Below are 13,131 nucleotides of genomic sequence, written 5' to 3' on the forward strand. Positions count from 1 at the left end.
GCTGGATCATTTGGTAGTTCTATTTTTAGTTTTTTGAGAAACCTCCATACTGGAAAACGTACCGTTAAAAGAGGTAGACTTTTCACAATCTGCCGGTGACTGGAATGTAGCTTTCAGAGTGCGAAAGCTCAGGGCAGGAGCAAAAGGCCAGCACTGAGAGAAGACCTGTTCCTGGGACAGCTAGACCCTGCTGCCACAGCCCTCACCACATCCCTCTTGAGGACAGATGTGGAGGGAGAATGTGAGATGGTTCCCAGCGGGACTGCAGCCAGGCTCTTTCCTCAGTCTGGAGATGCTGCAGGGGAAGGGCGGCAGATTGGGGGGGGGGGTGTCTGCTCACCTTACGCCCACGGGTGGGGAGGAAGGTTGAAGAGCCAGGTGCAGAGCTGTGCTTTGGGAAGGGTCCGGCTAGAGACCCGCTGCCCACAAAGGGTGGGATTCTTGTGCCAGACCCTAGTGACCTCCAGAAAGTATTTGGGGAAAATGTCCCTTTTGTTCTCTGGTTTTGGTGAGGGAGATACGCAATCACGTAAGTTCAGCATAGGTATTCGCGGCAAAGAGGCCAGATCGCCGCTCCTTGTCTGACTCTGGACCACTGATGGCAGGTGTCCTGGTGCCAGCAGCAAGTGATGGACTCAGTCAAACCGAGGAAAAGTCCCCACTCTACCCTTGTGAGCCTCAGTTCTTTCAGCTGTGGAATGGGAACAACCCCTCCCGTCCTGAGTTCAATGAGGACTAAATGGAAGTAAGGGCAGGGTGGGTGTGCCAGTTTAGATAAACCCTGAAGACATGTCATGCTAAGTCAAAGAAGCCAGAAACTAAGGGACAAATATTGTATGAGGTGCCTAGAACAGGCAAATCCATAGAGACAGAAAGTAGAATAGAGGTTCCCAGGCTGGGAGGAGGGAGGAATAGAAAGTTATTGTTCAATGGACACAGTTTCTGTTTGGGATGATAAAATAGTTCTAGAAATGGATAGCAGTAATGGCTGCACAACAACGTGAATGTACCTGATGCCACTGAATTGTACACTTAGAAATGGTTAAGATGACACATTTATGCTATGTGCATTGTACCACATTAAAAATGAGCAAGAGGGCTCCCCTGGTGGCGCAGTGGTTGAGAGTCCGCCTGCCGATGCAGGGGACACGGGTTCGTGCCCCGGTCCGGGAGGATCCCACATGCCGCGGAGCGGCTGGGCCCGTGAGCCATGGCCGCTGAGCCTGCGCGTCCGGAGCCTGTGCTCCGCAACGGGAGAGGCCACGGCAGTGAGATGGCCGCGTACCGCAAAAAAAAAAAAAAAAAAAAAAATTAGAGGAAGAAAAGCACCTTCCGATGAACCCAAATTGGACTTCCCGGGGTCGCTGTGGCCTGGCTGGACCCTAGCCCAGGCCTGGACGCCAGCCACCCGTGGAGGATAACTAAATGTAGACAATTTTGAAAAGAACTAAAGTATATGAAAGCAGAACCCCATCACCCATAATCCTCATAGTTATCTATGAATTTTTCATTATAAGGTTTTCTATGATTTGATACTTGGGTTTTTGTTGTTGTGTAGCTTTATGTCATAAACATTTCCCCATATCACGAGAAACTCTATATAAAACACTCTAATGCCATATGCAGATGCCATAATTCACTTGATCAATCCCAAATGTTGGCTATTTAAGCTCGTCACAATTTTTCACGTTATGTACAACACTGTGATCAATGTGCATAAGTCTCTATCTACTCCCTGAAATTTTCCCTGGAATAGATTTTTAGAAGTAGCCTTACTTGGGTATGATATTGAGCCCTTATAGAGGTTTACCCCGCAGTGGCCGGTCAACTTCAGAAAGGCTCTCCGTTCGATACCTTCACCTGGCTGACAGGCGTGCCCTTTCCTCAGCACCCAGCCTACCACCTGTGTCCTAGAACTGTTGATTCCACATGGAGAAGGGGGTATCTTGGTTTAATATACCTCACTCCTGAGCGAGGCACTGCCCATCCCACTGGCAGCCGTCACGGAGCTCCTGGGATGCCAAGGCACTGTGCATACTGACCTTAGAAGGTGGGATTGACGAGAGGGGGCAGATGTGAGAGACCATCCCCAAGCAGAAACAAACTCTCCAGACCGTAGCAGCCTTGCTTCTCATAAGGTAGACTCAGCTCAGAAGAAAGACAGAAGGCCCTCCAGCCCCCGTGGGGAATGTGTGCCGTCCAGCCAATATCATGTGGGTTTTTTGGGGGGGTTTTTTTGGCCGTGCTCCCCAACCAGGGGTTGAACCTGGGCCCTTGGCAGTGAAAGCATGCCATGCTAACCACTGAACTGCCAGGGAATTCCCACCAGTATCATTTTATGCTCGGTGCCTTGTAGGTTCCTAGAGAGGCAAAGCGAGAGAGAGATTCTCCAGGGGTGTGGAACAGAGGCAGAGGCAGACTTGGAGAGTGGGTGCAGCCAGTCCCTGCCCCTCAGCTCTTTCAGAGGTGCTAGTGCGACCTCGGCCAGAGCGGGTGAGGCACCCAGATACCCTGGTCTCTACCTCCAGCTGACTCTGGACACCGCTCTGCCACTTGCTTCCATGTGACCTCGGTCACATTTCTGAACCTCGCCCTGCTTGCATTTTCCCATCAGTGAAGGGGGCTAATAATACTTATCTCCGGTGGGTCGTAGTGAGGGCTAAGGTTATGGATGTCACAGTGCCAGGCCCAGTCCTCTGTAACCAAGCAGCACAGAATGTGCCAGTTACTCTCCTACTGCCACTCACAGGACAAGCAGACCTTCCTCCTTCCAGATGTCTTTCTCCCCAGTCATCAGCAGGGTGGGCATGGGGCTGGTGTTTGCTGTGCCCATGGCGGGGGGCATCTCAGACATGAGAGCTGATGCTGGTTCCCCTACTTCCCTGTCTCTCAGCAAGAGGCCCCTCCTTTGTACTCAAGGCCCCCGGACCCACCCAGACCCCAGTGTCAGCTCTCCAGGGTCCCCACTGCCGTTTGAGGCCTTTGCTTTCTAGGTGATCATTTTTAGCAAGTAGACCCTCATCTTAATATATTCAGCAGACATCTGACAATTGTGATAACCCTGATGGGTGGTGAGCAGGGCAAATTAGCTAAAAGATGATTGATTTTTTTTTACGCGCAATTTTATCTTCAACCTTTCCTAGCAACGTGCTCTACCAGAGTCATATATTCTTCTCCCAGGTATTTGCCAGTATCAAGATTGCACATCTATTTACGGTTGCCTGGAAGCCCCATAATTACAATACAGTCCAAGTGCCCATTTTCTTTCCTTGACTACAAATAGGGATCAATCGAATTTTAAATGACCGCTCCGGGGCCCGATCGTGACCTTTGTAAATGATTAGAGCTCACCTCTGTTGCCGTCTGCCCAGAAAGAGCGAGTGGCCAGAGCTTTCCAACTGGCATTTAATCTGGATGTGGGCCAAAGATATTTCAGATGAAAACTGGCTATGAGTTGCCGGTGGAGAAAGGGCTTGTGGACTTTGTCTCCGCCCCAAGGACACTTCCGGGGGGTCCCCCACACCCCCTTTCCTTTGTCCAGGTCCTGAGTTCTGAGGATGTCTGTGGTTGGAGCTGCACTCAGCACCCTTGTGGCCTGAATTCGGAACATCCCTGGAAGTTGTAAACCTGCAGATAAAAATTGTTATTTGCCGGAAAGACGTTTCAGAAGTTTCTTCCTTTCTTCTTCTTCTTTTTTTTTTTTTTAAATCACTGAGTTTGATCTCCGTGCTAAGCTTTAGACGGTGAAGCCTGAGAAAGCTTCAGTGTAAGAAACTGGGTCCAGACCTTGCCTTGAGCTCCCACGTAACGCCCCAGCCATCCTCAGGGTCAGGGCTGGAGTTTCTGACTCAGGCTGGAGCCAGCTGCAGTGTGTCTGAGCCTGCTGAGGCCCCTGGCGGCACTGCTTGAGGGAGAGGGCTGAAGCCCAGCCACCGAGGCCTGGAACGTGATCCTCCCGCATTTGCGGGGAGGGGGGTTAGTCAGGAAGACCGCTTCCCCCCCCCTTGATGGCAATGTAGGGGCCACGGGGAGGGTGAGACAGCCTCCTATTTGGCCGCCAGCCCCACCTCAGTTTCTTGAACTGCCGCTGTTAGGAATGATTTGCTACCTTTATCTGCGGTCAGGGTGCGGCCGTGCCATTGACATGCGTTGTCGGCCTTGCCCTTCCAGAGTCTTATTCTGTGTAATAGCAACCTGTTTCCTTCTGGGCGGTGGTCTTCGGGCTGTCTGCTACTAGCACCGTCTCGGGTTTCTCTGAACATCCCTAAGCCCAGCCTTGGAGCCCACTGGTTCTCACGACACCCTCTGTCCCCTCTGCAGCCAGGCCAGCTTCCCTGGGACTCATCCTTCTCAGCACCTGTGTATCAGCTGCTACCCACGCTATGCCCCACAACACCCCATCATCGCCCACACCTCCCCTTCTCCACCTGCATCCAGCCACCCTGAGCTGGCTCTGTGTCGGCCCCCCTGAGCGATCCAGGCAGCGGGGCCGGCACCTGCTTAGGACGCAGACAGTGGTTACCCCCGTCCCCGCCCGAGCACCTGAATGTATCCTTATAGACACTGCAGCTCCTCGTCGTGCCAGTCCCTAGGGAAAGCTTGACTCTCAACCAACCCACGAGAGTCCTCTTTGGCTCCTGGACACCTGAGGTTCCAGGAGTAGAGGAGGAAACCGGGGAGGGGATAAGTTGAGATGTGCCGGCAAACGAAGCTTGAGCCCATGGTTGGCCTGCTAGCATCTCTGCGATGCAACTGCTAACAGAATTCTTATAAAAGCACCAATGTTTCCAGAAGTGAAAGCCATCGTTAAGAGTTACGATCTAAAATCACATGAGAAGTCTCAGTTAAACCACTGTTTTGGGGCCTCCCTGGTGGCGCAGTGGTTAAGAATCCACCTGCCAATGCAGGGAACACGGGTTCGAGCCCTGGTCCGGGAAGATCCCACGTGCCACGGAGCAACTAAGCCCGTGCGCGGCAACTACTGAGCCTGCGCTCTACAGCCCGCGTGCCACAACTATTGAAGCCCGCATGCCTAGAGCCCGTGCTCCGCAACAAGAGAAGGCACCGCAATAAGAAGCCTGTGCACCGCAACGAAGAGTAGCCCCCGCTCGCTGCAACTAGAGAAAGCCTGCACGTAGCAACAAAGACCCAACTCAGCCAAAATAAGTAAATAAATAAATTTATTAAAAGAACAACAACAGCAAAAAAAACCCCCACAGTTTTGTCCTGCTGCAAAAGTCTCAGGAAAGTGTGTGCTGAGGCTGTGTTCCCCCATGGGTCACAAGTACACATGTGTTCTTAGAATGTGGAGGACAACTTTCTTTCTTTGCCACAGATGCAGAGACAAGCTGGCTCAGCTGAGGCAAAGGCAGAGAACCGAATAACATCAGTAGCTTCCAGCCCTTGAAAGGCCACGAGGTGAACTCACTTGAGCTCTTTCCGCAAGTGGGGAGGTGAGCCCGGCCTGTGTGAATGTGCATGATTTCTTCTATGTCTCATGACTAAGCATCTCCTTCTGTTTGGCCTTTGAAATTCATCAAAAAACAACAAAAAACATCTCCTTGGTCCTGTCCATTTATTTACAGAACAAGAGTGTAATCTCACAGGTTGGGGCCGAACTCAGTGGGCTTTCCCAGTTGTCATCATTGGGTTTTAATGTATACATTCTAGCAGGCCCCAGTAATGTGACCACAGCATATTTCAAGATATTTCTGTTATGGTATATCCAAGGATTACAGTTTGAAGCAATTGATTTAATTCCCAAATACAATGGCAATCTGGAAGCGTGAGATGTGTTTTGTGTGCAGTCAGGATGGGCTTTAAAATGTGTCCTCAGGCTCAGCAGCAGATCTGAGCCTGGAGCCCGAATCCGTTGAACTGCCATCCCAGGAGCCCTTGGCATCATCAGGCATTAGTCCCAGCCACAGTGTGGGATGGTAAAGCATCTTGACTGTGGAAGATGCCTCTGCATCTTTATTTGCTGTTACCTTTTGATCACTCCCTGAAGAGCAGCGACTTTGCTGATTCCAGTTGAGTTTATTTTCCCACTATTAACATGTGTACCTGTGTTTTCAAAGATGCTTACATTCGTCTCATGTTTTGCAGATAATGTATAACAGTAGGATTTAGGTGAGAATCTTTAGTGCAAAATCTATTGCTCCTGGTAACGAAGGAAGTACATGGCAGTGAGGTATGATAACTGATCCCACCACAGGCAAATTGTATCTCTTGAATTTCACCTTTGTCTTGGCACATATACTATTAGTAATTATTCTGATTAGTATAATGGCCTGCATTTTTAAAAGTGTATAATTTGCACTTCAAGTCACTGTTTAACCTTCGTGGGAATGTTACTTTTGCAGAGTTCTGCTGATCCTACAGGCATTTGAAATACCTGAGTGCAGAGATAGGAGTCTGCTCATGGGCAGGGACCGTCATCAGAAACCTGTATCAGTGAACGATGAATGTTTGAGTCGGGGGTTGGGTAGTCTTCTAAATTCTTTTCTGAACCCTTCTGTTAAGAAATTCAGAAGAAGCAGTGCCTACGTGCCCCAAGATTCTGGACTAATTGACTTGTGCAGTCAAGTAGATATAGTATAATTTCACACCCAGACCAACTGGCAGGGGCAAAACCAACAAAGAAGATGGCTTTCATGAATGAAAATTTAGCTGAAATGGGCAGAGCAAACAGCCATATTTTCCAACGGAAAACGCCCATGCTACAGGAATAGGATACAGGATAAAAGGGTTCCATCTTCAAGACAGTTTGGGAAGTAGTAGGTCAAACCATGTGCAACAGGTTTCTTTACCAGCTCACACTGTGTATCTCCCCTTGCCATCCTAGCTCAGGGCTCCATCCCTGGTCACCTGGACAAATGTGATAGTTTCCACTGGCACCCTGTCATTCTATTGTCCTCCAGAACCCATTCTCCACACCCAGCCAGAGGGGACTTTTTAAAAGATGATTTGGCATGTCACGCCCCAACCTCAAACCCTCTAAGGGTTTCCCACTGCGCTCAGAATAGACTTCAGCTGTTAACATGGCCCGAGGCCTGCTTCTCCTCTCTGTTCCACTCTCCTCCTTCCCAAAGGCTTCAGCCACCCTGGTCTCTTCCCCCCTTGGAACTGCTCAAGCCCTTTCCTGCCCCAGGGCCTTTGCACTTGCGATTTCCCTGCCTGGAAACTTCTTCCCTCTGATCTTCTTGGTTAGCTTCTCCTTGTCATTCCGATCATAGCTCAAACCCACCTTGTGAGAGGTGCTTTTCCCATCACCAGCTGTGTCCCACCTCCCGCACCTGCCCCAGTCACTTTATATACCATTAACATGTATTATTTTCTTTATAGCACTCTTTGTTCTCTGAAGGTATCTTGTTTATTTATTGTTCTATTATCTCTCCCTGCCTGAATGTGAATCTCATGAGGACAGATTGGTCAGCGTCTTGGTCTGTCCCATTCACACTGACCCTTTGCGTTTGGAACCACTCCCGCAACTTGGAAGACTCTCTGTGAATACTCGCTGAGAAACAGATGAACGGCGGGCACGTGTTCGTTAGATCCTGGGGAGTAAGCGGGAGCCGGCCACAGGCGTGCATTGAGATGTAATGTGCAGTTAAACCGTGTGCAGCCCCTGGCCCAGGGTGAAAACCTCACCATTTGAATGTGTTCAGTACTTGGAAAATTGATTAGAACCTGAGGGCTCAAAACTGGTTCTGAAAGTCTCGCCTCCTATCCCCAAATCTAGGTATCCTCAGGGGTGGGTGTGTGTGTCAGGTGCCCCCCGCCCCCAGTCACCTGGTCCTGATTACAGATACCCCATCCTGCAGTTTGTGCTACAGGCAGAGTCCTTTTTGGGTAACAGGCCCTCATGTGGCTCTGTCGCCCCACCAACTGTTCCTGTCTCTGGGATTTTGCTCCCCCTCCTTCTTCTGGCCCCACCCCTGTAGGCAGGAGCTCTCATTTCACCTAAGTGGTCCAAGAGGTTTAAGCATCCTTAAGAGGGAATACTGGTTGAGCAGAGCAGGCCCAGGGACCCTGGCTTGGTACCAGTTTTCCTAAGGCGCTGTATCACTGAGCCGGAAATGTCTTCCAGTTCGAGGCATCCGCCTCATGTGATACACTGTGTCAGCAGGGCTGATGGGGATGGGAACAGTGGAGTCAGAACCTGAGGGTTCCCCACCATGGAGGGGCCAAGATGATGGTAACCTTCTGGCCAAAGCCCGAACCCTGCTTGTCAGATAATGTGGCCTCAGAGCGTTGACCTCTTACATCATCTAAAGGACACCTGCCTGCCTCCTGGGCTCCCACCCCACACTGCACACCTGCCCAGAGTCTTGTTCCCATCTCTGCCCTCCCCTCCTCTGTCCCGCTGCTCTGGCTTCCCTGGAACGTTCCTCTTCTAGACTTCCATAGTCATCCTCCCCTAATCAAGAATGGCCATTCTTGTTCATTCTCCTCATTTCTCGCCTCCCATTCCAGGTTCCAAGGCTTCTGGTGGTCCTTCCCTCATCCATCTCCCTGTCATCCATCTCTTCAGTCTTGCTTGGCTGACTCCCCCACGGCAGCCAGAGAGAGTGTGGTGTGTTACGGATAAAGTCAGACTATTCTGTGAGTCTATGGAAGGGAAGATAAATTAGCATAGTAAAGAGTTTCCCTTCTAGTCACACTCCTTTGGAGCATGGTTTTCTAATTGTTTACAACTTCCAGACTGTAAAACAGGAATATGGACAGTGCCAGCAAAATCCATAAAGCAGCTCCTATTTGCCTCTATGGTGTGAGAGGCATTTCTTTAGCTTGGGAGGAATATTGATGGATAAAAGTGTTGATTGGCCAGAAGCCCCGACAGGAGGAAGCGGAAGATGTGAAATGTGAATGTCCTTATTCATGGAAAGGAGTGTCTTTCGGGACAGGCACCAGTGCCAAGTGCAGGGGAGATGACTTCAAAAGCACACGTGGTCACCTGTGGGGTGCAGCTCTCTGAGACACATACATCTGTAGTGAACTCTTTACTGGATCCTGAGAGTGGGCCCGGTCAGAAATGAGAACAGAGCTTCAGGGTCTTAGATGGGAGGGTCACACCACTTCCAGTTATGTTGGTTTTGCAATCAAGGCACATGAGACTCCCAAAGGAACCCCTGCTGAAGTTGAGTTCACAATAATAAATTACAAACCACCACGAGAGAGAGTCTGCTCCAACAGAGAAATTGACATCCCAGGAACTGGAAATAATAGAACAAACTGAAAGAGATTCTAAAATGTGTTTAAAATATTTAGAGATCATGGAATGTGGATCACTTTGCTTTTCTGTATGTCTGAAACCAGTTATAATTTAAAAAGAGAATCAAGGAGGGCAGTCAACAGTTTAAGTGAAAAAGTGACAGGAATTTTAATTAGAAATTAGAACCTCCACCTGTGAACACCCACTCCTTTCATCCTGTCCCCCTTTCTTCTTGGTAGCCCAGGCTATAGAAAGCCAGTTTGCAATCTGGGTCAGCAATCAGAGTGGTATGTTATCATCTTTATTCAAAACTCCTGAAACAATATGGCATATGTCTTGTCAAACAAAAATATAAGAATGTATTTCTCATGAATAGATAGAACAGGTATGAATTTTCTTTTGCTCAATCAGAGGAAAGTAAATGGATACGTCTGACTTCACATGCACTTCTGTTCTGTCACAGCCAGACAGTTTCCCTGGGATGCTATCCATAAACAGAAGTTGCTTGTTGCCATGGATTTCTGCTCTCAAGTTTTTGTTTTTTGTTTTTTTCTTCTTCCTTTGCCAAGACTTGAGCAAAGCGAGCCTAGCTAAGAAATAAGCGAATTATTTTTAGTTTTTTCATGAACTCTTTCCTGCCTTTGGCCCAAGGCCCATTGGACCATCAGAGGGATTTTAATACTAAGATTGGTAAAGAAGAAGTGTCTTTGCTGGACCACTTATCTCCATGCTTGCCCCTTACCAGCTAGAACCCTGGGTGCTCCCAGGAAACAGGAAGCCCTTGCTCTCACTTATTGGGGCTTTACAAGAAACACATTGCTTTTCGGACATCCCCAAGGTACTTCAGACTTAGCACATTTCAACAGAGAGCTCTGGAATCTCCTCCTTGGAGAGGGTCACCTGAGCCAGACGCTCCACAGGCCCAGCGGCTATGGCTCACGGGCCCAGCTGCTCCGCGGCATGTGGGATCTTCCAGGACCGGGGCACGAACCCATGTCCCCTGCATCGGCAGGCGGACTGTCAACCCCTGCGCCACCAGGGAAGCCCTGAGGGTGTATTTTTCCCTGAATAGGTTTGGGGCTGCCTTGGAGATCAAAAGATCCAGCTCCCGTCCCAGGACGTCTTTGCTCAAGCCTTACATACACAAGAAAAACTTTCCTTGCAAACCTCCAGCCTCCATTGCCAGCCTCCGCAGCATCCCTTTCCGGGCCCCACCTCCAAGCAAAGTAGTCCTGCAGGGGTACGGAAGTGTGATCTCTCCAGAGCCCCTCCTTGGAGTCTGTCCTTTTCTTGGAATCAGATGCAAAGAAACAACAGTGCAGCAGAAAAAAATTAACCCCGAACAAATAATAATTCGAAATTCTTGTTCACCGCTTCTTTTTTCCTCAGCTCCTCATCATCTGAAGCAGTAGGATGGATTTCCCTTCTCTTCTCCTGCCCGTCCTGTGGGGGTGGGAATGACACTGAGGATGGGGACGGAAGTGATCCTCAGCTCGCAAGCAGGAATATTTCTGTCCCTGCCTTTTTCCCTGATAAGATTAACTCCCCTCGTGGCTGAAAAGGAGTCAGGAAACATGAAGGAGAAGCAGCATATCCTTAGGGGAGAAATCTCTGGCACCTCTGTCTGAAAGAACTTGCCATCTTTCCAGGGGGATGAGATCTCACCTGCCACACTTGTCGTGGGTGTTTTCAACTGCAACTCGGCCTTCAATTATTATTATTTCCACGTGAGGTGTTCCAGGTGTTGACGATTTCCACCCCTTGGGGTTTGCAATTAAAACTAGGTCTCGGGGCTTCCCTGGTGGCGCAGTGGTTGAGAGTCCGCCTGCCGATGCAGGGGACACGGGTTCGTGCCCCGGTCCGGGAAGATCCCACATGCCGCGGAGCGACTGGGCCCGTGAGCCATGGCCGCTGGGCCTGCGCGTCCGGAGCCTGTGCTCTGCAACGGGAGAGGCCACAACAGTGAGAGGCCCGTGTACCGCAAAAACAACAACAACAAAAACTAGGTCTTCGTAGACCTTAATATAAAACACAAAACTATAAAACCCTTAGAATATAACCTAGGAAAAAACCTTAGTGCCCTTTGGGTTTGGCGATGACCTTTTAGATCTAGCACCAAGAGCATGATCCATGAAAGAAAGAATTGATAAGTTGAGGTTCATTAAAGTTAAAAACTTCTGCTCTGTGAAAGACACTGTCAAGAGAGTGAAAAAACAGACTAGAAAATTTTTGCAAAACATCTGATAGAAGACTGCTCTCTGAAATATACAAAGAACTCTTTAAAATCAACAATAAGAAAATAAACAACCCAGTTTAAAAATGGACAAAAATCTTACCAGACACCTCACCAAAAAATAGCAAAAGAAGATATGAAAATATGCTCACCAGGGACTTGCAAATTAAACCAACAATAAGATACCACTTACACACCTATTAGAATGGCTAGGATCTAAAACACTGACAATGCCAAATGCTGGTGAGGATGTGGAGAAACAGGAACTCTCATTCATTGCTGGTGGGAATGCAAAATAGTGCATACAGCCATTTTGGAAAGCAGTCTGGCAGCTTACAGAACTAAATGTACTCTTACCATATGATTCAGCAGTTATGCTGCTTGGTATTTACTCAGATGAGTTGAAAACTTATGTCCACCCATGAATGTTTATAGCAGCTTTATTCATAATTGCCAAAACTTGGAAGTAACCAAGATATCCTTCAATAGGTGACTGGATAAACTGTGAAACATCCACACAATGGAATTTATACAGCACTACAAAGCAGCGAACTATGGAGCCATGGAAAGACATGGAAGAACCTTAAATGCTTATTTCTTTTTTTTTTAAATTTATTTATTTTATTTATTTAGCTTTGGCTACGTTGGGTCTTTGTTGCTGCGCTCAGGTTTTCTCTAGTTGTGGCGAGCGGGGGCTACTCTTCATGGTGGTGTGTGGGCTTCTCATTGAGGTGGCTTCTCTTGCTGCGGAGCATGGGCTCTAGGCACGTGGGCTTCAGTAGTTGTGGCATGTGGGCTCAGTAGTTGTGGCTCGCGGGCTCTAGAGTGCAGGCTCAGTAGTTGTGGCGCACGGGCTCAGTTGCTTTGGGGCATGTGGAATCCTCCCAGACCAGGGCTCGAACCCCTGTCCCCTGCATTGGTAGGCGGATTCTTAACCACTGCGCCACCAGGGAAGCCCTAAATGCTTATTTCTAAGTGAAAGAAGATAATCTAAAAAGGTTACATACTATAAAAGTCCAACTCTATGACATTTTGGAAAAGGCAAAACTAGGGAAAATGTAAAAAGATTGGTGATTTTCAGGGTTCAGGGGAAGAATGGGTTGGGGGGGAATGAATGGGTAGAGCACAGGGGTTTTTTAGGTCAGCGGAGCTATTCTATATGATTCTATAATGGTGGAGACGTGACAACCCATAGAAAGAGAGAACCTTAATGTAAACAATGTAACTATTATTAATAATAATGTATCCATATTGGCTTATCAATTGTAACAAATGTACCACACAAATACAATGTTAAAACAGGGGAAACTTTGTGTGGGAGGAACGGAGTATATGAGAACTCTCTGCACTTTCTACTCATGTTTTCTGTAAACCAAAAACTGCTTTCTAAAAAGTAAAGTTTATTAATTTAAAAAAATGTTTCTTAAGGGCAAAGGGCCTCCCAAAGGTCTTCTTGTTGTAGCTGAGGTCCAAAGCAATTTTGGGGCATTTCAAATGGACTCCTAGCATCAATCCAAACCACGAGTTTTATTAGGTGTTCTGGCATGCTTGCCCAAACAATTTTAAACTCTAAAGACTGTAAATTTTCTACCAGTCCATCTGTCTGGCAGTACACTTGACTAGTCCAAAAACCTGAACAGAAGACAACGTCACCTAGAGGCAAGAGCCTCTAACTAGAGTTGCA

Source organism: Delphinus delphis, chromosome 20, assembly GCF_949987515.2.
Source record: "Delphinus delphis chromosome 20, mDelDel1.2, whole genome shotgun sequence".
NCBI classification, from domain to species: domain Eukaryota; kingdom Metazoa; phylum Chordata; class Mammalia; order Artiodactyla; family Delphinidae; genus Delphinus; species Delphinus delphis.